This window comes from Equus caballus, chromosome 20 (assembly GCF_041296265.1).
Source record: "Equus caballus isolate H_3958 breed thoroughbred chromosome 20, TB-T2T, whole genome shotgun sequence".
Classification (NCBI taxonomy): domain Eukaryota; kingdom Metazoa; phylum Chordata; class Mammalia; order Perissodactyla; family Equidae; genus Equus; species Equus caballus.
In genome coordinates this window covers 3157305-3183439 of record NC_091703.1, presented here as the reverse complement: position 1 = coordinate 3183439, position 26135 = coordinate 3157305, and positions in this window count along the sequence as shown.

The following is a 26135-nucleotide window of genomic DNA, read 5'->3' as shown; positions in this document are numbered from 1 at the left end:
ATGTGGGTAAGGCTTTGGTTCTGTGCTGCTTCTGGTTGTACTTGAGAGCCTGCACTTTCCACCTTCCACTGCCTCTGCTAGAAGTGTCATCAGTGCCCTCCTTGTGCTGCTTGTGGCTTTGAGGTCACTAGTGCCTTGCTGCTTATCATGCTGCTGCAGTCTCAAGTGTCGCAACTGAGTTCACCAGGCTGCAAGCACTTCCACTGCTTCTGGGGTCACCTGGGTCTCGTGTTCCTCCACTGGCTTTCCATGGATTCTCCATGGGCTTGGATGCTGCTACCCCACGTACCGCCTGTGCCAATGCTCCTGGGTTGTCCAGGGGTGCCCGTTACAGTGCTGTCAGGAGTACTGGGTTCACAGGTGTCACTGTTGCTGCCAGGACCCCAGAGACCCAGGGACTTGTATGCAGCCCCTGATGCTGGTGTAACTGGCATTGGGGGTGCTACCACTGGATGCTGGGTCAATGGTTTTGCTGTGGTTCCTGAGGCCTGTAAGTGCAGGTTGTACTTGCCACTGCTAGGGGGGACTAAGCAGGGAGATATTTGGTTACTTCTTGCTGTTCAGCCTCTGGTCTCTGGTGCTAGTCAGTGTGTTTTGAGAACTCAGGTCAGGGCACCCTGCCCTAGCTGGGAAAATATGAGTTTTGCATACTTTCCCTACTGTTGGAAAGATTTAGCCACTGCTGGAGGAAGGGGAAGGGGCATGCACGCTGGATCTGCTTGGAGGTGGCCAAGGAGCAAGCTGTGCCTGTTTTTTTTTTTCTTTTCTGTTTTTTGCCCCAACCATGATGACTTGCAGGCTTGTGGACCAGTGTGAGGATCCGCGCCCTGGATTGCCCCTACCAAGGGAGGGGAAATGGGCTGCCTCTCTAGTTCCACTGCCTCCTGGGGGTCCAGTCCACCCAGCTTCAGATATATAGATGCATGGCTCTCCTAGGCATCCTGTTGTGCTGTGTAGGGAATCTTCTGCATGGTCAATGGATGTCTAATTGGTTGTAACTTAGAGTAGAGAGATAAAGGGAACAACTCACTCTGCCGTGATGCTGATGTCACTCTATGAAGGCTTGTTTTATACATGATGTGACTATAAAGCAATGGGAGTGATTAATGATGGGAAGATCTTCTTCATTCCTCCTACTCGGGTGCACTGTACATTCGTAGTTTTGAGGACATTCATTGGAAGCTCTCAACTCCTTGATATGAAAAGAAATCACATATGGCTTATAGAAATTGTGGAATGATGATGAAATTCGGTTTTCTCGCAGTCTTGGACTCTGATTTTCTTTTCCTTTTGTTTCTGCTTTTTGCTGATTCTCCCTTCTCCTTGTAACCACCCCATGCCGCCCTTCCCCAATTGTCATCATTGCCACTCACCCCCTCCTCCTTGAGTCATGCACAACACACTTGATCAGCTCTCCTTGTTGGTGGACAACTACCAGGTTTTGTGGTTGCTTTGCTGGCCAATGTCTGCACTCCCTTTACGCATCCCCCAATGCATGCATCTTCGTGGGAGGTAGGGTGCTGAGTCCACCTATATATGGAACCCTGAAGGGGCCAGTCATGGTCTCTTCCTGTCTCTGGTATGTTGGATGTGGGCCAGCCTTGCTCAACCAGATGGCACATGTGGGACTCTGAATGTGGAAAGAGGCTGAAAGATGCAGAGTCATTTGGACATTATCATCCATCAGACAGGATCATGGTGGAGGTGGTTCTGTGGATAGGCCTTGGGTGTGTCCTCAGCCACCCAGACGATCCTGCTTCCTGCCTATTTTACAAGCCAGGTTCTTGGCCTTCCTGATGATTCTACTGCTACCTTCCAATAAATTCTTTTTTCACTACATGAGCCAGAGTCCATTCTATTATTAGCCATCAAGAACTCTGATGAGGGGGCTGGTCCCGTGGCCGCGTGGTTAAGTTCATGTGCTCTGCTTCGGCGGCCCAGGGTTTCGCTGGTTCGGATGCTGGGCAGACATGGCACTGCTCGTCAGGCCATGCTGAGGAGGTGTCCCACATGCCACAACTAGAAGGACCCACAACTAAAATATACAACTATGTACTGGGGTGGGGGGGAGTTGGGGCAAAAAAAGCAGAAAAAAGGAAAAAAAGAAGATTGGCAAGAGTTGTTAGCTCAGGTGCCAATCTTTAAGGAAAAAAAAAACTCTGATGAGTACACAAGGATCCAGAGAGTCTCCATTTTCCTCCATTTCTCAGTTTGCCATAAAAAAAATTTGGTAAAGAGTTGTTTTTGTTTGTTGTAAAGATCCAGGAAATGCATATTCAGTATGTGTGTGCACCATACTTGTGTGGACATACATCAGGCAGACCTGATCTGCTTTAAGTTGGCATGCCAGTGGTACTGCTAAAGCCACAGAAGCTGGGGGTGGCTGCTTGTTAATGTGTCCAGTTGGGCACTTGCTGTTGGGCAATTCTCTGTCTAAGGCACCCGGATCTTTTTGCCAAGTCCCCCCGCTACACAGGGCTAGACAAGCAAAGTGAGCAAGGGTGCCTGCTGTCATCCCACAGGTGGGACTGTATTCTACCTCAGTCTCAGTAGGTCCCTTCCCACCTGTGTTCAGTCCTATAAAAAAGTGTGTCCCTTGTAATTTGCATATTCTATTGTCAGGCAGTGAAAATATCTTAGTTAAACTCATTTTTCCTTTCAGGCCTAGTTGCTAGAATCCTTACAGCCAGGTTGTTACTCAAATGTGGTCGTCTTTTTGTCCTAGTGTTTGAAAACCTCCATCCTTCTACTTCCTTATGTGATCTGTTTTTCTTTATGCTGTCGTTTAATTTCTAAGCCTACACAAGTTGCAGCATAAAGCATAATAGTAAGTGTGCGGCTGCAGCTGAATAGGCACATGCATGCAGCAATGTGTATACAGATGTCATCAGTTCATAGCACCACCTGAGCCCTGCCAGGGTCTGCCATGGCTCCCACTGCTGCCTCCAGGCGTCAGAGTAGAAATGTGGTCTCTCCTAGTATCTCTATATGCGGCTCAGAACAGAAGCACCCCTCTTAAATAAGAGCCAACAGACCCCTCCCCACCCTGACTCCCCTGTCTTTCTCCTTCTCCCTGGTTGCCAGTGCTGTGTTGGGATAAAAGGTAAATTTCTGAACAGAGTCTGAATCTGTGTGATCATTCATTCTGATGTTTTGATTCAAGTCAACAGTTTTGTATTACACACGTACCACGTACTAGACACTGAAAAACAGCCTTCTGTTTGGGGATGTTTGGATAAAAGAAAAGACTGGCTAATATTGGAGGCAGGCACAGGAAGAGAAAGTCAATAGATATGAAATTAAAATGACTGGTTCATCCATTTAAAGTCACCTAATTAAGCAACAACTTCTGTGGGCTTTTCCCCCCCTCACAGGTGGGTTGTGAGGATCTAAAATCTGTGAAGATTCTACTCCTTTGCAATTTTTAATTTGACAGAATCGGCAGGGAATAGACATTTTTGCACATTTCCCACTTCCCAGTCTGTAGTGGCCAAAGATAGACACCATCTGTCTGCCCAGCACTGCGGGCATGTTCCTGCCTCCTTTGGAGAGGTTACTGGCTTGCAGTGCCCCCCTCTCACCAACCGTCTCGCCCATGCCTGCTGGCTTCTCCCTCTCCCCACAGCCCAGAGAATTTTTCCGACATGCTCAGTACTTTGAGTTTTGACACAGCCAACAACATAGCACTGCCACTACTTGGTGATAATGGACGAGCCACTTGGCTTTTCAGGCCCTACTTCTACATTCATAAAATTGGAGGATTGATCTGGGCAATGTCTGAGATTTCTCGGGTCCCTTACATCCTGTATGACAAGGATTTCTATTTTGGACTGAGGGTGGGTGGGGGCTGCGAAGCCTTGGAACGCATTACAATTCCATTAGGGGGCACAGGGTGTATGTATGGGCCTGAAGCTGTCGGGCTTCAACAGGTAAATACTCAACTCTTGGGTAGCAGCTCAAGCGTCTTCTCACTTGCCTCATAGCCTGAGAGCTCCCCTCATACTTCACACCCACCAGAGGCACTGCTCCTCTTGCCTGAAGCCGAGGCTGGCTAATCCATGGAGCCCAGTGGGGGAGGTCTGCTTACCTGCCCCTCTTGGAATTTCCCTCTATGAGAGATCTGAGGGCAGGGATGTTTGGGTTTGTTTGCTAAAATAAGTCTACCAATATCTGTGAAATGCATGAACCGTGAACCCAGGTAAATCCCGTTCAAGACATTTCTGAAAGATTCAGGGCTGAAAACTTGTAAATATGGATTATTTTTAAAGGCAAAAGTGAAAAATTCCAACCATGTTGAATTAATCCCAAAACTCCTTTAGGGGAGCTCTCATGGCCATCATTCTTTCTAGAGCTGTCTCCTTCCTGAAAGTTATCCACACTTCCCCAACCTGGCCTGGCCTGTGGATTTCTGCATGGAGGAATCCCCTTCATGCTGCCCTCATCTCTCGCTATACCAAGTGGGAGAAGTTCAGTCTATTTCTGTGAATACAGTGGAAAGAAAGAAAAAAGCAAAGACAGGAATTTTAGCTATGGTTGTGTTTTAAAAGTAACAAAACCACTGCTCCAGAAAGGATGGCAAAAAAGGAAGTGATTAAAAAATAATTGATGTTTACTTCCTGTGAAGATAAAAGAGAAGCAAGTGATGAGAAAGTCCTTAAAAAATACTGTCCTTTCTCACCCAACACAGTGGAGCATGGGACATAAAACTGACCCAGTCTTTGGAGCCAGTATGTAGATAGACCCAGCATTGGCTCAATATAGAAAGTCTTGGGGTGGGGGTGTCAAAACAGGTATTAAAAATCAGGGAGTACACCCTGAGAAGTTCGCTCAAGTTATCTGTCTCCAAGTTGACCACACATCGTGGTTTGCCCAGGAAATTGCCAGTTTATGCCCGATGTCCCAGTGTAACTATTAATTCCACTCTTAATAGTGTGCCAGTTCGGATGATAAGTTATGTGGCCATCCTCTCTATTACCCTGGCCTACAGAGTTTTCGTTTGCTTGGTTTGTTTCAATACTTCCATCCAATTCTGTGTGGCTCTGCCAAGCTGATGGTCCTCAAGCACTGTTTTCACCACGTCACTCCATTGCTTTACAATTGCCTACAGGGTGAAGTCCTGACCCTTAGAGCCCTGCACAGCCATCACTCAGGTATTCACTGACTGCCTACTGTTTGCACGATGCTGTGTGCCCTGCAGGTCTGTGCACCCTTCTCAGACTCCCATCTTGCCAACCCCCTCAGAAGAGCCTGTGCTGCCTCCACTTCTCCTTCTTCCAATCCTGCCCACCCCCCAAGGCTGAGCTCAGATGGCATCTCATCCTGACCACGTGTGCCTGTGCTGCTCTTGTTCCCTCTCTCTGCTCCATCATTTGTTTCTGACCTTTTACTCATCCCTCCACCTCCCACACACAGCTTGCTATTATAAAATTGTGTCTTTTAATTAGGTTATAACCTAAGCTGCTGTTAAGGAAAGACCACAAATATGGATTAAGTAAGGTGAATTTTCTCTCTTTCTGACAGTCTCAGTCCAGAGGGGAGTGTCTAGAGCTGGCGGGGGGCTCTAGCATTCACACCATGTAACTTCTGAGATAGCTGCGCTCTTTGCCATTCCTAAGAATAGGAAGGGGACAGCAGAGAGGGCTTCATCTTCAATGAGACTACGCACAGTTTTCTACTTCGCTCCTACTCACGGCCTGTTGCCCTTAACTTAGCCACACAGCCATTCCTGGGTGCGAAGGGGGCTGGCAGGTGTGTGTTTTTTTCCCCAGGGGCCATATGCCCAGCTAAAACTCAGGGGTTCTGTTACTGAGAGGAGGAAGGGAGAACGAGGGGCAATGAGCAGTTGCTGCTGCAGGATTCATTTAGAGTTTGTTTCTCCATTGTACACGTGAAACTAATGTCATATTATAAGTCAATTATACCTCAACAAGAAAATGGAAAAAGTCAAAGAAAACTTATCTCTCCAGCTAAAATCTAAGAGTCTCAACCACAGAAATCTTTCTTCTTTTTTTCATAGAAACAGAGCCTGTACAAAAAATATTCTATTGATCTATAGTGCTATCCATTCATTTTTACATCATACATGTGAAAAAGTAGACATTTAATTCTTATTTAAATTTAGCTAGATATTGCATTGCCTTGATGTTTACACTGATTGAGGTCAGTCATTGAATCAACTTTGGCACAATGCATTAAAATATTAGTGCGTGCCTAGAAACAATTCTGGTTTTCTTCCCACTTGACTTCATCCCTGCCCTGAGAGTGAGAGTGGCATGGAGGTCTGTCCTCAACACTTCCGACATCACCATCACCAGTAGTCTGGCCACTACTTTCCAGGTTCATGGCAGAGCCTTCAAATATTCTTCACAGAAAGAAGGATTTCTAGATTGTAAAAGAGATCAAGAGGTTTTTCATATTCTTAAAAAACAGGAAGGTCTGAGACCAGACGGGCATCAGTATGAGGTTTTAATTGTGGTCATCATATGCCTGACACAATGAAAATCTGGGCGCGTTAGTCTTTGGCACAAAGACAATCCAATGTTTCCAGCACATTTGCAAGCCTTACTTCAATGTGGCACTGTGACACTCTAAGCTAAACTCTGCAAAACGCTGATATCAGAGCACTCTTAGAGACTTTCACACTTTGCCTTGTGCTGTGGATCTAGGGCGAAGAACTGAGTTAACATCTGGTTGGGGCATCAAGTGCACTTGGAATAGAATAGAGGATTAGTACTAGATGTCTCCTTGACTTGGGTGGAGGTACCAGTGGGCAGTTTCAGGAGTTAAGTCAACTTTAGCTGTTGAAGCTAAATGAGTTAGAGGTCAGCATTAGGGCAGAATCCAAAGAAAAAACATCCCCACCTCCTCCCGGGCATCCTTCATACTCAGAAGTTACCCAGATTTTTACCTTCCAAAAGTAATTCCTGTTGACTACAGGAACAGTCCTGGGCCATCCCTTTGGACCCTCAGAGCTCCTGGCCCCTAGGAGCCCTTGCTGTCATGATTGATAGTAATTTAAGAGGATCAGTGTGTGTTTGCAAAAGTTTTCACTGTGCGCATGTGTGTATCTGGGGATGTGCACAGCCCCTGCCGGGGGCAGCAGGCATGTGAGCTCTGTGCACTTCTCTTTCTTTGGATTACTCCTTAGGGATTCTGCATCTTCTGCAACCAAAGCAGGCTTTTTCTTTATTTATTTCTAAAGATTTTATTTTTTTCTTTTTCTCCCCAAAGCCCCCTGGTACATAGTCGTGTATTTTTAGTTGTGGGTCCTTCTAGTTGTGGCATGTGGGACGCTGCCTCAGCATGGCCTGATGAGCAGTGCCATGTCCGCACCCAGGATTCGAACTGGTGAAACCCTGGGCCGCCACAGCAGAGTGCATGAATTTAACCACTCGGCCACGGGGCCGGCCCCCCAAAGCAGGCTTTTGACAGAGACACTATTCAGATCTAGGCAATTGCTTTGGACATTTCAACTTTCTGATTCTTGTTCTAAAATGATAAGTGAAATTTTAAAGTACCATTGTTTCCCATTAAAATCTCTGTAAAGATTATTGGACTCTGTGATTATTACTGACTTGAAATAATTAATTAAATCAAAATGATCCCTTATTAAATTTCTTGTACTTTCCCTTGTAAAGATTGTTTATTCAGATTGGGCTCTCTAGCTACTTAGTGTTAGGATATGAAACTTGTAATTATGACTTTGAAAAAAGGAAGGACTAAACCCAAGAAGAATGAGAAAAATTATTGCATTGCAAAATTTGATTATAAAACAAGAATTGCCCTTTTTAGGTGAAATGTTCAGATCTGTGATAAAGAAGACTCCCAGAAGACCACATGATTGCCTGTCTGCTGTCCTGGCTCCAGCCTGAGTTCCCTGAAGTGGGGGCCTCTGTCATTTATCCTCTAGTTCCCAGGTCTCACCCCAGGGGCTGGTTCAGCCCTGGTAGTCATTGTTCATATCCAAACACAGATTTTGGCTCCCCTCACTTAGAGTTGCTAGCAATAGAGTTTTTGTCAAGTTTACTAATATTATTCCTATTTTCTCAATCACAAACATCATACCTACATAATTACTGAGGTGACTTGTCATAAAAGCTGGTGGGCTTTTCCTTTTTTGTAGAGAGTATTGTGAGATTTCAGTGGGTCGACGGTTCTCATGAATGAGGACAGGGCATGATTCTGCATCTGTTTCTGATTCTTGAGGGTCTTAGAAGGCCAGGGGGGTCCCATCTGTAAAAATGGAGAGCCCTGTGAAAATGCCTCAAGGGCTTGCTTTTAAGGTGTCCCCGGGAGGTCTCAGCCATTGATGATCCAATCAAAACCTCGCGGTCTCATTGGACATCTGTTTGTCTTCAGAGAGGCTTATGCGGATTCTCGGGACTTCAGTCGCGGGGAAGCCGGCAGAGGCTCCTGCTAGAGGGACTCGCGCTAAGCGAGGGGGCGGCGCGGCGTTCCCGCCAAGCTCCTCGGTGCCTCACGTGCCTCCCGCACGGGCCTCTGTGTCTCGGGTGCCCGGGGCGATTCCCAGCCCATAGACCCACCGAGTCGATGCTTCCTACGAGGGTTAAAACAGAACCGTGCTCCCCTGGGTTAACAGTAATGCATACTCATTGTCGGAAAATACAAAAAAGCATGAAGAAGAAAATAGCTGGAAATAAATCTCACCACCTAGAGATAATCAATCTTACCATTTTTGTGTATTTCTATTCAATTTTTCCATATACATATTTTTATAAAACTTAGTTCATGCTGTATTTTTTTACCCCACTTTATATCATAATGTAAACATTTTTCCATCCAAAAAACCTAATTTCAATGGCTGAATAACACCTCTCAGTGTGGATACCATGATTTCCTTAGGTTGTCAAACCTAGGGGACATGCATCACTAGTGGTGTACAAGATTATTTTAGCCAGCATATGAATAAAGATTTTTATTCTAATAGCTACATATTTATGTTAATATATATCAGAGAAAAATATCCAACCACTACATATTCCTATTACGTCATGGATATTATGACTTAGAATGAGGCTAAGTTAAAAGAAGGGCAATTGGTTTAAAGTAGATTTAAAGGAAAGTGTTAAATGAGTAAAAGCACAAATTGATTTTGAGCATAGAAAACTTGTGAATGCCTGAAGTCTGGGAGGTAGTGTTCTCAGTGATTTTCCTTTTGTTGGACAGTTAGGTAGTTTCCAGTGTTTAGCTACACTGCATAATGCTAGAACAAACAGCTCTGTACGTAGTTCTTTGTTTATATGTGTGATTATTTCTTTAGGATGGATTCCTAGAAGTAGGATTCTAAGGTCAACAGTTAAGGTTATGAATAGTAGCCCTGGTTCAGCCTCCACAACAGGGAAATCCCATAAAAATGGTTTTTTCCTGTTAGTTTTATGGTGCTTTTATCAATGAAAGATAAAAATCAAATTCCTAATGCAAGTCAATTGAACATCTACCCAAAGGTCTTTGATCTCTGCAAGTTCCACCTAAATTATGTACCTGATGGTATTAGTTCTGGCAGGTACAGCTGAGAACCCCTGACAGAGGTGACAGATGACTGAATCATCCACTCTCTCTTATCCATGTCAAGAAGAGTTGGAGTGGAAAGCTCAGGTCTTAGGGACGCCACACTACAGCCCACTCAAGGCAACCTGGGTCAAGCATGGTGCAGCCAGGCATGAGACCTGGCAGGAACCTCCTCCTGTGATGGAACCGGACACACAGGTTGATTCCAGAGGTGCAGCCACAGGATCATGGTGCCCAAGAGACACCTCCATCTTCGTCCTGATTCACCACATGGATAATCTTTGAGTGATAGCAAATAAGACAGAAGAGGTTCAAATGATAGTCAGTACAAATATCAGCTTCCTTTTCCTTCTCTTGACCCTTAAATATTAAAATTTATCAGGAATTATCCTTAGGCTTTCCTCCCTTCCTTGCTACCCTCTCTCTAGGCAACCTCAGGTGCTTTCATCACTTCAATTATCAATTCTTGAATAACTGCAAAATTTATATCTTTATATTTTAAACTCCAAATTCACTTGGAGATGTCATTGTCGTTTCAGTCTGAACATGTCTAAGACTGAATTCACAACCTTTCCTCCAGACTTATGCTTCCTACAATATTCCCCTCCTCAGTAGATGGCACCCCCAGCCTCCCAGCTCCTCCTGTTGGAAACTTCAACTCATTCTGCTACCTCCTTTTCCTTTATGGTCAATCAATTCCCAAGTTCCAACATTTCCACCTTCAAACACTTATCTTAAATTTTCTAATTGCTTCTCTCTCAGCCTTCACTGTGAGACAAAACCCCATCACCTCTCGTTTGGAATGTTCACTCATATCTCCTATTATCATGCCAAGCCACTGGTCCTTAGGATAAAGTTTAAAATCCTTCCTGTGGCCTCAGGGTCTCTCTTTGATCTGATCAGTGTTACGTTGCCACTCTCTTCTGTCTCTGGGCTCTAGGGATCCCGTGATCCTGGGCTTCCTTCAGTTCCCCGAGCATGAGCATATACAAAGGTAAACTGACATAAGCCTCAAGATAAGAGGCATAAGTAGATACCATGAAAAACATGGGGAAGTTGAAGGCCACCAGGCTTAGGAAGGAGTTGGTTGCCAAAATCTTTATCTATCGAAGGGGATTCAAAAGCATGCTTGCCTTCCGGGATAGAGCTGGACAGGTGGGTTAGATAGACAATTTCTCAAAGTGTCTTTTTGGCCTATAATGATTTTCACTGTATATTTTGAATTTTTTAAAAAACTTTAGATATTATTCTTTTTTTTTCTTTTCCCCAAAGCCCCCTAGTACATACTTGTATATTGTAGTCATGAGTGCCTCTGTTTGTGCTATATGGGACGCCACCACCACATGGCCTGATGAGTGCTGCCATGTCTGCGCCCAGGATCTGAACAGGCTAAACCCTGGGCCACCGAAGCAGAGTGTGCGAAGTTAACCACTCGGCCACAGGGCCGGCCCTACATCTTATTCTTAATTCACTAGCTCACACCACGTCCTAAGTAACTCTTGAGACCTCACTATCTCTACCACCTTCTCAGCACACTGGTAAGAATAACAAAGGCATGCCTCTTAATGGGCTGTGACGTAAATTCCTACTAGAAGTATAAAAATCACAAGAGCAGGTCCTGAGTGACATACACAAATACACTTGCTAATTATTACTGGAAGAGAGTATGGCTAATGCAAGAGCAGATGTTTTAAAAAAATAAAATGTCACAAGCATTGTCAGACTATTAAAGCATTTATTTATGTCGTGAATTTACTTCTGGATTTTTTTGTCTCTGCCTTGATCCTCGTCTCTTGCTCACATGCAAGAAGAGGCTCTTGTCAGAAATGTTAACTCCCCAGGCACAGTAGATTCAATAGAAATGGTCAGAATGGGACAAAATCTTCTGAGTATGATTGCTGTTGTTTCAAATCTAAGGTGAATGGAAACCCCCAGACATTACAAATCATTACAAACCATTACAAGCCATTGAAATGAAGTTGGTTATGTATATAACAACTTGAAAATAAACACCTTTCCCCAGAATGGGCCAACAAGTTGCAATGATTAATCTTGAGTTGCTGTTAGGTCTTTTGGGATAACAATCTCAAGACATTTTTTGAAAGCAAGCAGCAAAGACACATACTTTAAATGCTGCAGTCAATTTGGAAAACAGTTTGGAAGTTTCTTAAAATATTAAAGATACATGTCCTATATCACCCAGGTATTCCACTCTTAGGTAACTACCCAAGATAAATGAGAACATCCCAACATATGTCCAGACAAAGACTTGTATGCAAATGTTTATGGCAGCATTATGTATCATTGCCAAGAAAGTGGAAATAGTCCAAATGTCCATCAGCTGGTGAACTGATAAACAAACTTTGCTGTATCCATTCAATGGAATATTATTCATCCATAAAAAGGAATGAAGTACTGATACATTCTACATCCTAGATGAATCACAAACAAATTATGCTGAGTGAAAGAAGTCAGTGACAAAAAACCACATAGTGTATGACTCCATTTTATGAAATTTCCAGAAGAGGTAAATCTACAGACACAGAAAGTAGATTGGTGATTGCTGGGCCTCAGATGGGAATGGAAAGTGACTGCAAATGGGCACAAGGCTTCTTTTTGGGGGAATGGAGAGATTCTAAAATTAGATTGGAGTGATGGTTGCACAACTCTATAAATTTACTGAAGACCATTCAATTGTATATTTAAGAGAGTGAATTCTATATACAGGTGTATACATCATACCACAAAAAGTTTTCTTTTTTTTTAAAGCTACATACTTCCTCTGTTCCCAGCTATGTTGTCAAACATACTTTTCCCCTTTTCTTCCAGCTCTCTTTTTTCTACAGAGTCTGACTAGCAGAGAGCATCCTCCAGGCTATGTTCCTGCAGATACATTCAAACATTCTTGACTCTGAAGGAGCCCCCTCCAGTCAATGTAGGGGAGGAAGACATTTCCTCTACCCGCTCTGGGTCCTTCTGGCTGGACAACAAATTAAATTCACATGAGACAGAATAACAGGAGAACACTAAACAAAGCTTTATAAGATGTATACATGGGAGACTCAGGAATAACTGAACAACTTGCCAAAATGGCAGAAGCTCTCCCCTTAAATATCACCCTCAGTCAAAGACAAAGGAGGATATTTGGGGTTGAGGAGTCAGTTACGGGAGGTCACCAGAAAAGCACAGTAAACAAGAGTAGGGTTGTTACGCAGATTTAATTCCTTGCCTTCTGCATTGATAAGAGTTTCTAGAGATAAGGTCATCTCCCCTTCTTCCTGGTACAGAGAGGGAGATACCTTTACAGATGGAGATTTCCCTTACAAATGTAAATGTCTCTTACAAAGGGTTAAATTCTACTTTTCAGAATTTCTGTCATGTCTGCAGTTTTTAAAAGTAACCAGCCCAAAATAATCCTCATGCCAAAGAGACATATCTTGGGGTGGCCAGTTCCAGTCCCCCACATCAAATTTGTCTAGATAATATCACAGATATCATATAACCAGTTGGGGTTATTTTAAAATGAATCTCATAAGCATTAAAACCAAAAAATGCTATGCAGAAGACCCTCTGGTAGCAAGTCCCCCAATTAGCCTTTAGGAATTAGTCTATTGGTGAAATACCCATGTGTCTGTAGGTGTTGCAGGCATGGAACATGAAGATGGAAACCAGACAAGCAACTGAAAATCCATTCACCTGTCCACCGCTTCTTCTGGAGAAAAGAGCATGACACTTTCCAAGGGAAAAATATAATGTTTAACTGTTGACATGTAAAGAAGATATACCCCATAGACGACCTCAAAGCTATTAAATAAGAATAAGATGGTTCCACGCATGCTAACATGGACAGAGAACCTCATGAAGTCAAAAAAGCAAACTCCTGAAAAACATAAAAAATATATAGAAATGGCACAAACACATACATGATGTATGTATATTTGTTTGCATTTACATGGGACACACCAAGCTGCCAAGAGTAGTATTTTCAGGGGTGGGGGGAGAATGGAATTTGTGGGGAAAGGGTAAGGCAGGGTCTTTTGTTCATTTAGCTTGGCCATTTCTGGGTTAATTTTTAAAAACAAGCTTTTATTAAATTTTGTAAATAAAAGAGCAAAGATAAAGGGAGATGAAAGGTGTGACTGAGTTGTCTCTTTGATTGTGTCCCACACTTTTTACTCCTCAAGAAATGGCGCAGCTGTATGTTCCAGTGTGAGAGTGGGGGTGAGGGGGTGGTAATCTATACTTGCCTAAGGGTTTAGCACCATTTTGGGGAACGTTGACCACATAGTAATGTGTCTGGTCTGTGCAGCTGCTCATTGGGCATCGAGACTTGATCAGACTGACCTGGTTAATGAAACACTTCATTGAGCATGCTGCCTATTGGATTATGAACATTTTCCATCCTCACTAAGATTGGATTTATACATTGTGAAACAAGATGATAATTTATCCTGGAAAGCTGTACAATAGAAAAGTGCACATGATGGGCTGAGCCTGATTGTTTTAAAAGGTGGATTTATTCCTTTTATCCTAAATGGAGTTGTGCCCACAAGCACTAGTGGAGGAACATTTCTGCCAGCCCTTCCATTTATAACCTCTCCTTCTTTTAAAAAAAGCCAGTTGTTTCAAGGTTTCTTGCCCCAGGCAACAACCTCTTTATAAACAGCTCTTTATATTCTCCACAGGACCCTTCCTCCATTCGTACATCAAGAGAAAATTGCCTTTTGGCCTCTTGAATTTGTCTCTGTTCCAGGGTTCTGAGGGGCCTCAGGTGGACAGGCTCACTCGTTTTGGAGACACACTACTCGTCATCCTCAGAGGTGTTGTTAGCTCGGAGCAGGGGTCAATAAACCACAGTCCCTGGAGCCAAACCCAGCTCCAAGCACGTTCTTTGTATAGCCCACGACTTAAGAATGATTTTTACATTTTTAAATCTTGAAAAAAAGTCAAAAGAAGAATAATATTTCATGATGTGAAAATGATACGAAATTCAAATTTCAGTGTCCATAAATAAAGTTTCATGGGAACCTAGCCACACTGTTCTTTATGTATTCATGCCACAAGAGCAGAATTTAGTATTTGCAATGGAGACTGTATGACCCATGCAGCCTAAATATTTACTCTCTGGCCCTTTTTGGAAAACCTTGCTGACCCCTAGCTTAGTGGAGTGATATTGGCATCAGGCTCCTTGGTAGTGACAGCTTGGGAGGAGTCTATGTTAAAGATCTCCTTTAAGATCTTGGTGAATGGGCAACTCATGTGGGAAGTTACTCTCTAGGTATCCGGGAAACATAACAAGTTATTTCTCCTGGAATTAGCTGAAGTTGCCCATAGCATTCACAGTGAGAGAACTCTAGGCATAGCCGGTTATGTGACAATATCATCCTTGAAGTGTGGTATTGCACTGCCTTTCTTCATTTCCAAGGCACCCGCCATTGAGTTAACGATAGCTTTTGTGGACAAAAAGAAACACATCAGTTGCACAATATGTGCTAATTTTGGAAATGCTAACGAGAAAATATGTTAATTATTTTTAATTTGGTTGCCTCATCCCCTGGAAAGTGCTGGGACTGTGTCCTACTCAGTTTTGCACCTCAAGGTTCTCACGCAGAGTTCCAGGAAGTCAAGAACCCCCAGAGCGGGGTTTTGCAATCATTAGTGGGTTGTGACATCAATTTGGTGGAGTGACTTCTGGCATTTTAAAAATGAAATAGCACGGAACAGGACTCAGATGAGAATAGAAAGACCAGAGTAAACTAGAAAGTAACACAAAAACCCAGAACATATGCTTCACACAGTGTATGTTTCATTTCATGTTGCTCTTGTTTCAGTTATATACATGTGTGGCAGCCATGGAAACGTATTTCTTGCCATAGGTTGCAGTAAAACAAGTTTGAAAGCCCCTGCCCTAGTGAACGTGTGTGAGCTGTGCTCAGTGGCGTGTTATGTTGTGATGTGTGATATGACGTTGCACAGAAGCATCGGAGCGGCGAGAGCTGCGGTTGGCCGGTGAGGGTGGTCAGCCCGCCCGCAAGTGCTTGCCCAGCACCTGCCGTGGGCTTTACCCTGGGCTGAGTGCGGGGACGGTTGCAAAGCAAGAGACGATGTGATTCCTGTCCTCAAGAAGCTGATAGCTTATTGGGGGGCAAGAGTCATGCCCACGAATCGATAATAAAAGCTCAGGGAGGTTTAGCACCCCGGAGAGTGGGAGGAGGAGATCCCTTCTGTGGTTAGAGGTGAAAAAGAGACGTAGCTGAGACAGGATGCAGGAACCATTGTTGAAGGACTTGACTTGTTTAGCACAGAATATTTCCTCTTCAAGCTTCAACCAAAACGGGAAGGCTTCCCTGCCGAGCCGGGCCTGCCCCTCGTGGATGAGCAGGGCTCCCTCTCTCTATTGGTTGTTTCCCTCCCTTTGCTCTCGGGGACCTCACAGGGCTAGATGGGTTTCCTTCACTGTCATGTGCCCAGAGCCTCCCACCACAGCCCCTGGTGCAGAGAAGCAATTCAATCAACTCTGATGATAAATTAATAAAGGAAGAAATTCTGTGAGTAATTATGCAGTTATCTTCCAACTGAATGATGAGCTTTCAAACATTCATTTAGGTCTGAGAATAGAAACTGGCTTAATCTAAGCCTTGGGGATCTGAGGCAGCTATGGAAAATGTCCTGTTCCAAGTGCTTTGGAAGGTGAAACAGATTCCTAGGAAAGGTTCTAAGATTCCTTGAACCACATCGTGGAGGCCCATGGAAGCATGATGGTCTAAGTTTAATTACCACAAAAGTGATCCACAAACAATTTGCTTAGAAAAAAATCTTAGAATATCTGTCCTCTTTAAGAGTTTATGATTTTACGCAAACTAAGATGTTGAGTTTTATCGAGACTGCTTTAATTCCCATGCAAGTGCCTGGCCTCATGCTTAGTGATGCATCTTGCTCATCTCTGTGTCATTTGAACCACCTGACAGAGGGACCAGCACCTTGTAGTTGTTCAATGGACCTTTGTTTGAATCCAGTTGGTTTAATTTCATTCCATTTTGTAGCCACTGAATGTAGATGTGAGTTTTGTTTTTTAAAATGATTACTTTTTTTCTTCAAGTAGGATTAACTGGCATGAGTCAGCAACTATTTAAACCCTTACTAAGAAGATACATAAAAAATGAGAGATATCCTTTTCTTTTACCAAAGAGCATTTATTAAAGCCGGAGTTTCAGTGACTTAGATGTAGAAAGGCTCATGTGGCTCGCATCCTAGAAGATTTTCAATGAAGAAAATGTTGCCTTTGCCAAGATCAAGATGAGCTGACAACATCTTGGCCTTCTGAGTGGAAAAGAGCCCTGCAGCCTGTATTTATGGCACTGGTAGCATCACTTTCTCAGGCAAGGCAGCTCACTGCCCTATTCAGAGTGAAAGCGGAGACAGTGAGAAATCATCTTTCACTCTGAGCAGTGCGTGAAAACTCTAGATTTGAACTGGTGAGCCACATGACTCAATTTTTCCCTTTCCAAACATGGTGATGGCTTCAAAGACCCAAAGTTGATGGTGATGACTGTCTTAGTCAATTCAGGCTACTACAACAAAATACTAGAGGCTGGGGAGCTTATAAACAACAGAAACTTATTTCTTAGAGTTTTGGAGGCTGGAAGTTCAAGATTAGGGCGCCAGCATGCTTGGCTTCTGGTGAGGACCCTCTTCTGGGTCACAGACTTCTCATTGTTTCCTCACATGGTGGAAGGGACTAGTCAGCTCTCTAGGGTCTTGTTTATAAGGACACTAGTCCCATTCGTGGGGGCTCTACGCTCACGGCCTAATCACCTCTCAAACGCCGCACCTCCTAATATCATCGCCTTGGGTCTTAGCAATTCAACATACGAGTTTGGAAGGAACACAGCATGCAGACCATAGCAATGACAGTGATGAAGACCATAGCAGCACCTTCAGTATATTGCAGAGTTTTGCAGTTCTGGAAGCCCATTAAATATATGGACTTTTTTTTTTTTTAAAGATTGGCACCTGAGCTAACAACTCTTGTCAATCTTCTTTGTCTTCTTCTTCCCAAAGCCCCTCAGTACATAGTTGTATATTCTAGTTGTGAGTTCCTTTGGTTGTGCCATGTGGGATGCCACTGCAGCATGGCCTGATGGATGGTGCCATATCCGTGCCTAGGATCTGAACTGGTGAAACCCTGGGCCGCCGCAGTGGAGTGCATGAACTTAACCACTCGGCCACGAAGGTGGCCCCTGGAAGCGTTTTTATACAATTACCTTGTTTGTGCCTCACACTTCCTTTGCTAGTATGGGCTGGACCACTATTACTAATCTCATTTAAGAGATGAAAAAACTGATAGTCAGAGGGGTTAGGAGAGCAATTCACCGTCAGACTGCCAGTGTTTGAGAAGCTAGATCTGCTCATTCCTTGCGCCCCACGTCTCTGCAGCCTTCTTCGATCCTCCTACGTCCCCTCTGCTGATGGACCAGGGCTAATCTCGGCGTAATCTAGGTGTGAGATCATTCGAAGAAGACACAGCAGAGGTCAGGTCTGTTTAGCTCTCCTCTCATCCTTATTTGCAAAATTAATGCACCTTTACTATAAAAAAATAAAATATATAAAGTAAAAAGTGAAAGTTTCCCTGTTCCCACGTCTGAGCTCCTTGTCTCACCCCCCCTCTTGAGCCATTTGGAAGCCAAAGAACCTTTCATAGATTTTCTCAAGTTCCAGCAGAGGAAGTGGGAGGAGCCAGCCGTTCAGCCTGAGAAGCAGCAGCCAGTGAAGTGGGCGCAAACCAGAAGAGCGAGTGGTTCTGAAGGATGCAGAGTCGATGGTGGCGAGCTGCTAACCACCATAAACAATTTGGTGGGTTTGTCTTTGTTTTGTATTCACAAACACGCATGGGCACTCTATGTAAATATACTATACGTTACATATATGTGTTATTTTTGCATACATTGTATTTGTTAGGACGCTTTGCGCTGCTAATAAAACAAAACCCAGACTCAATGACTCTTCAAGTCAGGAAAATGTGTCGCCTCACACAGCTAGGTTTGCTCCATGTGAATTTGGTGGCTCCACAGCGTCAGTTAGGACTCAGACGCTTCCACGTTTCACCCTGTGCTTCTGAGTATGTCAATTTTGTCCTCGACTTGTTCATCAAAGGCCAGTGATGGCCACTGCTTTTCTAGCCATCCCTTCACGTAGTTCATAGCCATTTAGTGGAAGAAGAGGGACAGTCTCTCCCTGTTTCTCTTAACAGAGGAAGACATCTTTCTCAGAGGTCTCCTAGCAGCTCCCCAGGTTTCAGTGACCTCAAGCTGATCATTAGCCTGTTCTTCATCTAGTCACTGCTGCTAGTGTGAGTATCCTGGATTATTCAGGATATACCCCCAAGCACGTGCCACAGACTAGCTCTGTGACCTGAGGAACTCAAGTCAAAGCTTTAACTTTTTCCAAATTGTTCTTTTTCCTTTTGTTATCTTAAGGAGATGCCATCACCAACCACTCAGAACTGGACCAGGCCTCTCCATGCAGGCTTCACCTGAGTCCTTTGCCTCATTTTTAATGCGAAGATCTCTCCAGGAGGAGCTTAGGCCTATTGCCATCACCTGCAGTGTACGTGGAAGCACGTTTTCCAACTGAGCCTGCGCAAGAGGATTCCCACCTCTGGCTCTTGAATATTCATTCCCCATCCCAAATAAATGTCCCTCCTTCCTGTTGTTCGGGTACGCCATGACTCCTGTTTGCTGCAAATACACTTCATTTCGTGAGACAACTGCTTCTGGTGGAGAGTCTGAGTTAACTCGCCAGGAGGGCTCCACTTGGTTCTGTAACACGTGGAGGCGCAGCAGGGAGGAGGCCACTGGAGAAGGCCACTGGAGAGGCGGACAACTGGGCTCCGGCATTGCAAAGCGAGGCCATCGACATTGCATACCACGTCTGTTTCCTGCTTTTCAAATGGAAAAATACATGACGTTTTTCCATGTCGGTACAAATAATCTACTTTATGCTTTTCAGAAGATTTAACCATTCCGTAGTATGGATGTATGGTAATTTATTTAAGACTTCCCCTACTGATGGAAAGCTTTATTGTTTCTAATCTTTCACTATTACAGCCCTTGAATAACTGTGGACATGAAAGTGTTATTTGTGACGTAGATTCCTAGATTCTAGACAAATTCCTAGATTCCTAGGTTCCTAGGCTCTTGATCCCTAGATTTCTAATTGCTAGGGTCAAAGGTCTGCAACCCTTAAGCTATGATGAATACTACTATATTGCCTTCAAAATGGTGGTACCAATGTGCATTTCCACCAAAGTGTAAGCAAGGGTCTTTTTCCACCCTTCTACCACCTCTGGATATTTAATAACCCTTTGTTTCTGACCACCTAATATCTGAAGAATTGTAGCTGATATTAACTTACTTTTCTTTAAACTATTAGGAGATGCTGATGTTACTAGAGATACTGCCTAACTCAGAGAAAGAGGAAGAACTACCTTAGCTTCTCCCTTCCTCCTGCTTTCCAGCCTCCCAACAAAGCCTCCCATTGGGCAAACCTACCGGAGGGTCAGATAACAGGGAACCCTGGGAAATGTAGTCCGCTGATACACTGCAGGTCAGCAAGGTGTGTGGCAGGGCCTGATGGCAGAACCAGCATGGCTCCTCTTTCTCCCATGTGGATGGTTGTCTTTCCATCACTAGGCCTCTGCTAATGCAAAATGCCTTATTTGGCAGTCTTTTTTCCCCCTCACCTTCCACCTTTCCAATATCTGTTCTGTTTTAAAATGTCCTGATCCTTTCAGACTTAAGTCTTCTTTGCCTCTATGCCGAGAGCTTATGCCATTCGCCATCCCAGGCAATCATTCAAGCACTGCCTTGAGAGGGACCTTCTTGTGTTAGGGAGGCTGCCTGACTTACCAGATTTGGGGATTCACTCAGACCAGCTGGAGAAAAACAATGGGTGTTGTAAGGCTGTGTGTGGCAATAAGGGCAAGCCGCCCATAGAAATTTGAAATTTGAGAAGAGAAGTTGCACAGTAAAAGGTGGCCTTGTGGACACTGGACCTAGAAAGTCATTTGGGTCTCATAGCAGCTCCAGAGCCCTCTCCAGCAGTGCTTTCTGGTTCATCGCCCAGAGCGCCACCTTTACCACGATTCAACCACTGTCTCACCCTCTTTTCATGTGTTCTTTAGACTTTTCCTGTTGCCAATGACTTAATCTCTACATCCTTCTCAAAATGTAACCAATTTACTCATACTTTAAACTTCCTCTCTACTCTGGAATGGCACCGACTGTATTGATGGTTTTGAACAATCCTTTTGTATTCTCCACAATACCTAGTCCAGCTCATTTACTCGTTTGTTTGTTTGTTCATTTATTCAACAAATATTTAGTGAGTTCCCACCATATTTCAGGCATTGGGCAGGACCCTGGGCATGTAAGAGAGAAAGCCCACACCTCCCCTATCAGGACCTCTCTGGTTGCCCTGGAGCTTCCACTTTCATGAGTCCTCCTTCCCTCTGCATCAGGTTTCAGGATGAGTCTTAGGAATACCAAGAACCAGGAACTCAAAGGCCACGAGGTCTCGTTTTGTTCTTGTGTCTACATCTCTCCTGAAGGTCAACTGTGTTCTTCCTGCCATCAAGTCTCCCCACATGGCATCACATATGGCTGCAGATGGCTTCCCACCCTGTCTTGGAGGTGTGTTTGATCTTTCTTTAGCTTCTTGCTTGACGCAGCTCTCCAGATTTTCATGTCTCAAGTTTAGTATATTCCACCATTTAAAGGGGAGATAAATTCAGACAATATCTATGGACAGACACACTCCTCTACCTTGCTCCAATTCCTAGTCTCATCATGATTACCAGTCCAAAAGTTAGGGAGCTCAACTCCTGACTCTTAGTTCTTGGTCTTCTCCCAAACACATTCCAGAAAGCATCAGCCTATTTAAAACCAAATTGCATTTTAAATAATCTGGTCTCAGACTGAAATTTACTCCAAAATCTGTATTTTTTGGTAAAGTCTTCTCTTTCGTCTTTTTAAAATGATTTCACTCCTCTCTATTATTATAACTTTGAGGCAGAAAAAAATGAGAGATCTCCAAATGCTGGAGAAGCGTTAGCAGTGAGTCAACAGGCTGCATTCCTCACCTTCCTGTTCCTGGTCCAAATGCTGTTCCAGAGCCTTTGCTGCAGAGTGAAGTGAGGCCTTGTTCATAGTTTATTTTTCAGTTTGTAGGTGTGTAATTACCTGAAGTAGTTATGTTATGGCTACAACAGGAAAACAGTTTGTCGTATCTGAGCGTACACGTTCCCACAGGGGATCCCAGTGGTCATAAATCTCAATGCCGTGCGGAGTTTGTTTATTCCCAAATATAGGGTAGTAATTCCATTTCAGTGGAAGCGTCCTGCTCTCTCCACTGTTAACAGCTCCTCTCCTGAGGGCACCTGGGCACAAGTGAAGAGCCTTTCCAGAAATGGCTCTGCTCTAAATTGATCTAAAACTCATTTTTGTACATCTATTTGGTTTAGAAGTCAGCACTGTTTTCTCTTCTACACCAAATGATTTTTCTTTTGAGTTCCAGTAAGCACTGACTAGACTGTATTATGTTAAAAGCAATTGATTCCCCCTGCAAAACTCTGCTGGCTGTGTTCAGAAGTGTGAAACAATGGTATTTATTGGCGCTTATCTCAGATAACCAAAGGCTATTATTTCTTTTCCTTCCTTCCTTTCCTCTCTCCTTCCTTTCTTTCTTTCCCTTCTTTCCTCCTGTCTTTCTTTCTTTCCTTCCTTCTCTCTCTCTCTCTTTCTTTTTTTCTTTCTTTCTTCATACTTAATTGTGCCTGCTTGCTATTACTGGAAAATATTAATTCCTTTCTAACTTCTACATTTTAACATGTCACCTCGTAAAATTTCCCTGGGTGTGTCCTTTTTAAATTAACACTACCAAATAGGCAAACCTCAATGGAACATGTGTACACACACACACACACACACATACACACACACTCATCCAGAGACACACACATACACATGCATGCCAAGAACCCCTGCTGAAACAGATTAATCTCCAAATAAGAAATTCAGAGTTCTGGGTTCTGTCCTGATTTTATCTTAGCTATCTAGAGAGGTTACAAACAACCCTCAAGTTAAAATGCCTTATTCACGTGGGTATAGTTAATATTAACTTTGCTTAAAAAGAACAAGGCTCTATTTCTGTATGGGTGGCATTTTCCCATTGGAACTCCACAGACCTGCTCTTAGAGACCTTCCGTGGCATCGTGCATATTCATTTTTAAAATAATAAAATGTTTATGTCACACCATCCCACTGTAAGATCAGTCAGTCCCTGCTAATGGATTTACAAACATTGTCTGCAGGTGGTCCCTGTGTGTCACTTCCAAAAGACAAGCTTTCATCCTCCGGAAACAGGCTTCACCAAAGTCCCACACAGTGCCCCAACCACCAGACCAAGCACAGTAACTGGTGGCGTTGTCACTCATCTTAGCCCTGAAATGACCACCTTTTATTCCTTCAGCCAGCCGATGTGTCTTGCAATAAACCCTTAACCTCCATGAATCAGGGAACTCCTTTGTCAAAGAAAGGGATTGGTCTAAATAGGCTCTAGGTTTCTTTCAACTCTCCACATTCTATTATTCTGAACTTCATGCTTCATTGTAATCCGTGTGACTGTAGTAGAGAGTTGGCATAAATCCAAGCATATGTTATTGGCTAAGAGAAAATAAACATTCTGGGTGTGTGAAATCATGGGTTTGCTTTTCAAAGTTTACAGGTGTGTAGGCTATCTTAGGTACAGCACAACAAGAGAACCCACAGGCAGAAAGCTGTTTCTTAAGAGGAGTGTTAAAAGATATGGTATTATTCAGTGAAGAATAATCTGCTAAGGGCAAGGTGCTGTTTTTATCCCCCCTGTAATTTGTCTTTCAACAGGCCAACTGGAGAAGAAACAATAAACTATGAGCTTGCAAATGTCAGGGCTTTGATTCCAGTGTGGCAGTCTTCAGGCTCTCTTTGAGTAGGAGATGTTGTCAAGCAAGAGTGTTTGAGAATCTCACTGTTATTTCTTGATCCCAGAACACAGAGCGTAATGCTGAGTCTATGAGAAACTAGATGAGCCCTCGGCCCCTGGGGAAGAAACGCTGCTTTGTTTCTGAAACTGGAAGTAGAGAGAGGAGGCTGCTGAGGTCAAACCAAATGAACAAGCCATCTAGACCAGCAAGGAACCCAAACATTCGACTTTGGTTAGTGCACATTGTATGGCATCTTCCTTGGGCCGCCTGTTTCGGTCGAGTCTTTATGTGGTGCTGAAGCAAGAATCGCCTTTTAAACCACTCTCTGCAGACCCCTGTGTTTCCTCTGCCCTGGGGAATAATAAGAGTCCAGGTGCATTCTTGGCCTTGCGTGGTGGCAACTTCAGGTGTCTCATGATTCTGCTGAATGCCTGAGACCAAGACTCGCTTCCTCCTGCCACCCAGCTTATCTTGGACCTTCTCCAGACTTCTCGGTGCATTTCCAGAGCATTATGCAAGGGGTTGTGTGGGGGTCATCACAACACTTGTTGTTTGTGGCTTCTCTGTATAAAGCTTTCATATAAAAATTCCTGGTTGCCAAACAGACAAATGGAGAGGTGATTGTTCACATCCCTGGAGGACCATCCACTTTAGGAAAGCATTCTCTGTCCGTTTAAATAGGAGCGCCTGCCCTTCTTTTTTTCTTTCTTTCTTTTTTTTTTTAAAAAGATTGGCACCTGAGCTAACAACTATTGCCAATCTTTTTTTTTTCCCCTGCTTTTTCTCCCCAAATCCCCCAAGTACATAGTTGTATGTTTTCGTTGTGGCACGTGGGATGACGCCTCAACGTGGCCTGATGAGCAGTACCGTGTCTGCACCCAGGATCCAAACCGGTGAAACCCTGGGCCACCAAAGCGGGGTGCGTGAACTTAACCAATCGGCCATGGGGCCAGCCCTGTCTTTATTTCTTTCTGGCTCTGCCTCACTCCTGTCTTGACCAGCTTGGGCCATTTTCCAGTTTTTGGTTTTCCTTTAGTGGTAGCTGCCTTCTCTAGTCTTGCTGGCTGAAAGGCAGAGGGCTCTGCTCTGTCCCAGGGAGCGAGGAATGTGGTATAAACAAGTCATCTTTCTCCTGTGAGTTTTCCAGAAGAGAAAGATTAGAGGCACAGAGAGCAAAAGGGGGGATAGGGATGCGTAAAGCATGGTGGAAAGAGGACTGTGTTGGACATGAGTAGACCTGGAAGTAAATCTGATTCTGCCACCAATTCTCTTTGTGACTTCAGGCCTACGAGGTCATCTTTATGGGCCTTCAGTTTCTTTATCTGTAAAATGAATAGCATTTACCGACTTCTAAATTTACTCCCAGCACAAATTTATCATGATTCTTTAGCTCGAGAGAGAGGGGATTTGACATGTAGAAGGCAGAGTTGAAACTGGCGTTTGAAACTGAAATCTTTGGGCCATTTCTGTTTGCAGATCTAGTAGAAGAGAGGACCGATGTCTCTGGAAACAGAATGTCAACTAAAGGTGGACTCTAACTGATTTATTGAGCTTCTTTAATGTCTATCTCCTCCCTTTCTTGAACGTGAGGTCTGTGAGGGCAGGAACTTAGCCTGGCTTGTTCACTGCCATATCCAGACTACTGCCCTGGCCTGGCATGCAGGATGCCTTCAATAAATAGTTACTGAGTGAATGAAACTACAGTGGTTGCATTGCTCATGCTGTGAGATGCAGACTCTATTTCCTGTATTCCAGGGCCCCACCAGCGCATCTGGTAACATGTACCCCTGATCATCCACATCCATTCTCCGTCTCAAGGCAGCTGACTCTCATTGTCACTCTCTCTGTGTCCCCTGATCATTACCACTTCCGTGGTTTTGCCGACTGTGTTGCACCCGCCTGGAACACTATCTCTCATTAAGTAATGCAATTCTTCAAGACCACTCTGAGCTCCTCCTACTCCATGAAGCCCTCTTCCATTGCTGGAACCTGGTTGAACTTATCGTTAGCAATGCCCAGGTTAGCCTTGATTAATTCTTGCATCTAGCCAAGGTGGTCTTTAGCATCCCCTTGCACGCCTGGTAATGCCAAAGTTTCAGCCAGTGTCTACGTATAAAGAAGAAGCAATAGAGGATGTGGTTCAAAGCTTAGCACTTTGAGTTAGATGATATGGGTTGCAATACTTTCTACCCATGTCACCTGGGGAAACCATTCCGTCTCCCTGTGCCTTGATTTCCTCACCTGTAAATGGGACAAAAGCAGTACCCATCTGGGGCATTGTTGCAAGGACCAAATGAGGTGTTTCTAAAAAGCACTTATGAGCTTGCCCTTAGTAATGATCGCTGAAAGTGTGTATCATTGCCGAAGCTCAGGGGATAAACATGAAATTTCATTACATCCTTATTCGCAGCATCAGGTCACCACCTCAAGAGTTTTTATGAAAATAGCATTTGATCTGGCAAAGAAGGTATCATGTTATCATCTTAGAAAGACAGGTTTATGGAGTCAGATGATGGCGTTCAGCTTTCAGATCAGGTTTCAGGTTTCTAGATTTCTCAACAGGATAGAAGGAAGGAGGGAAGAAAAG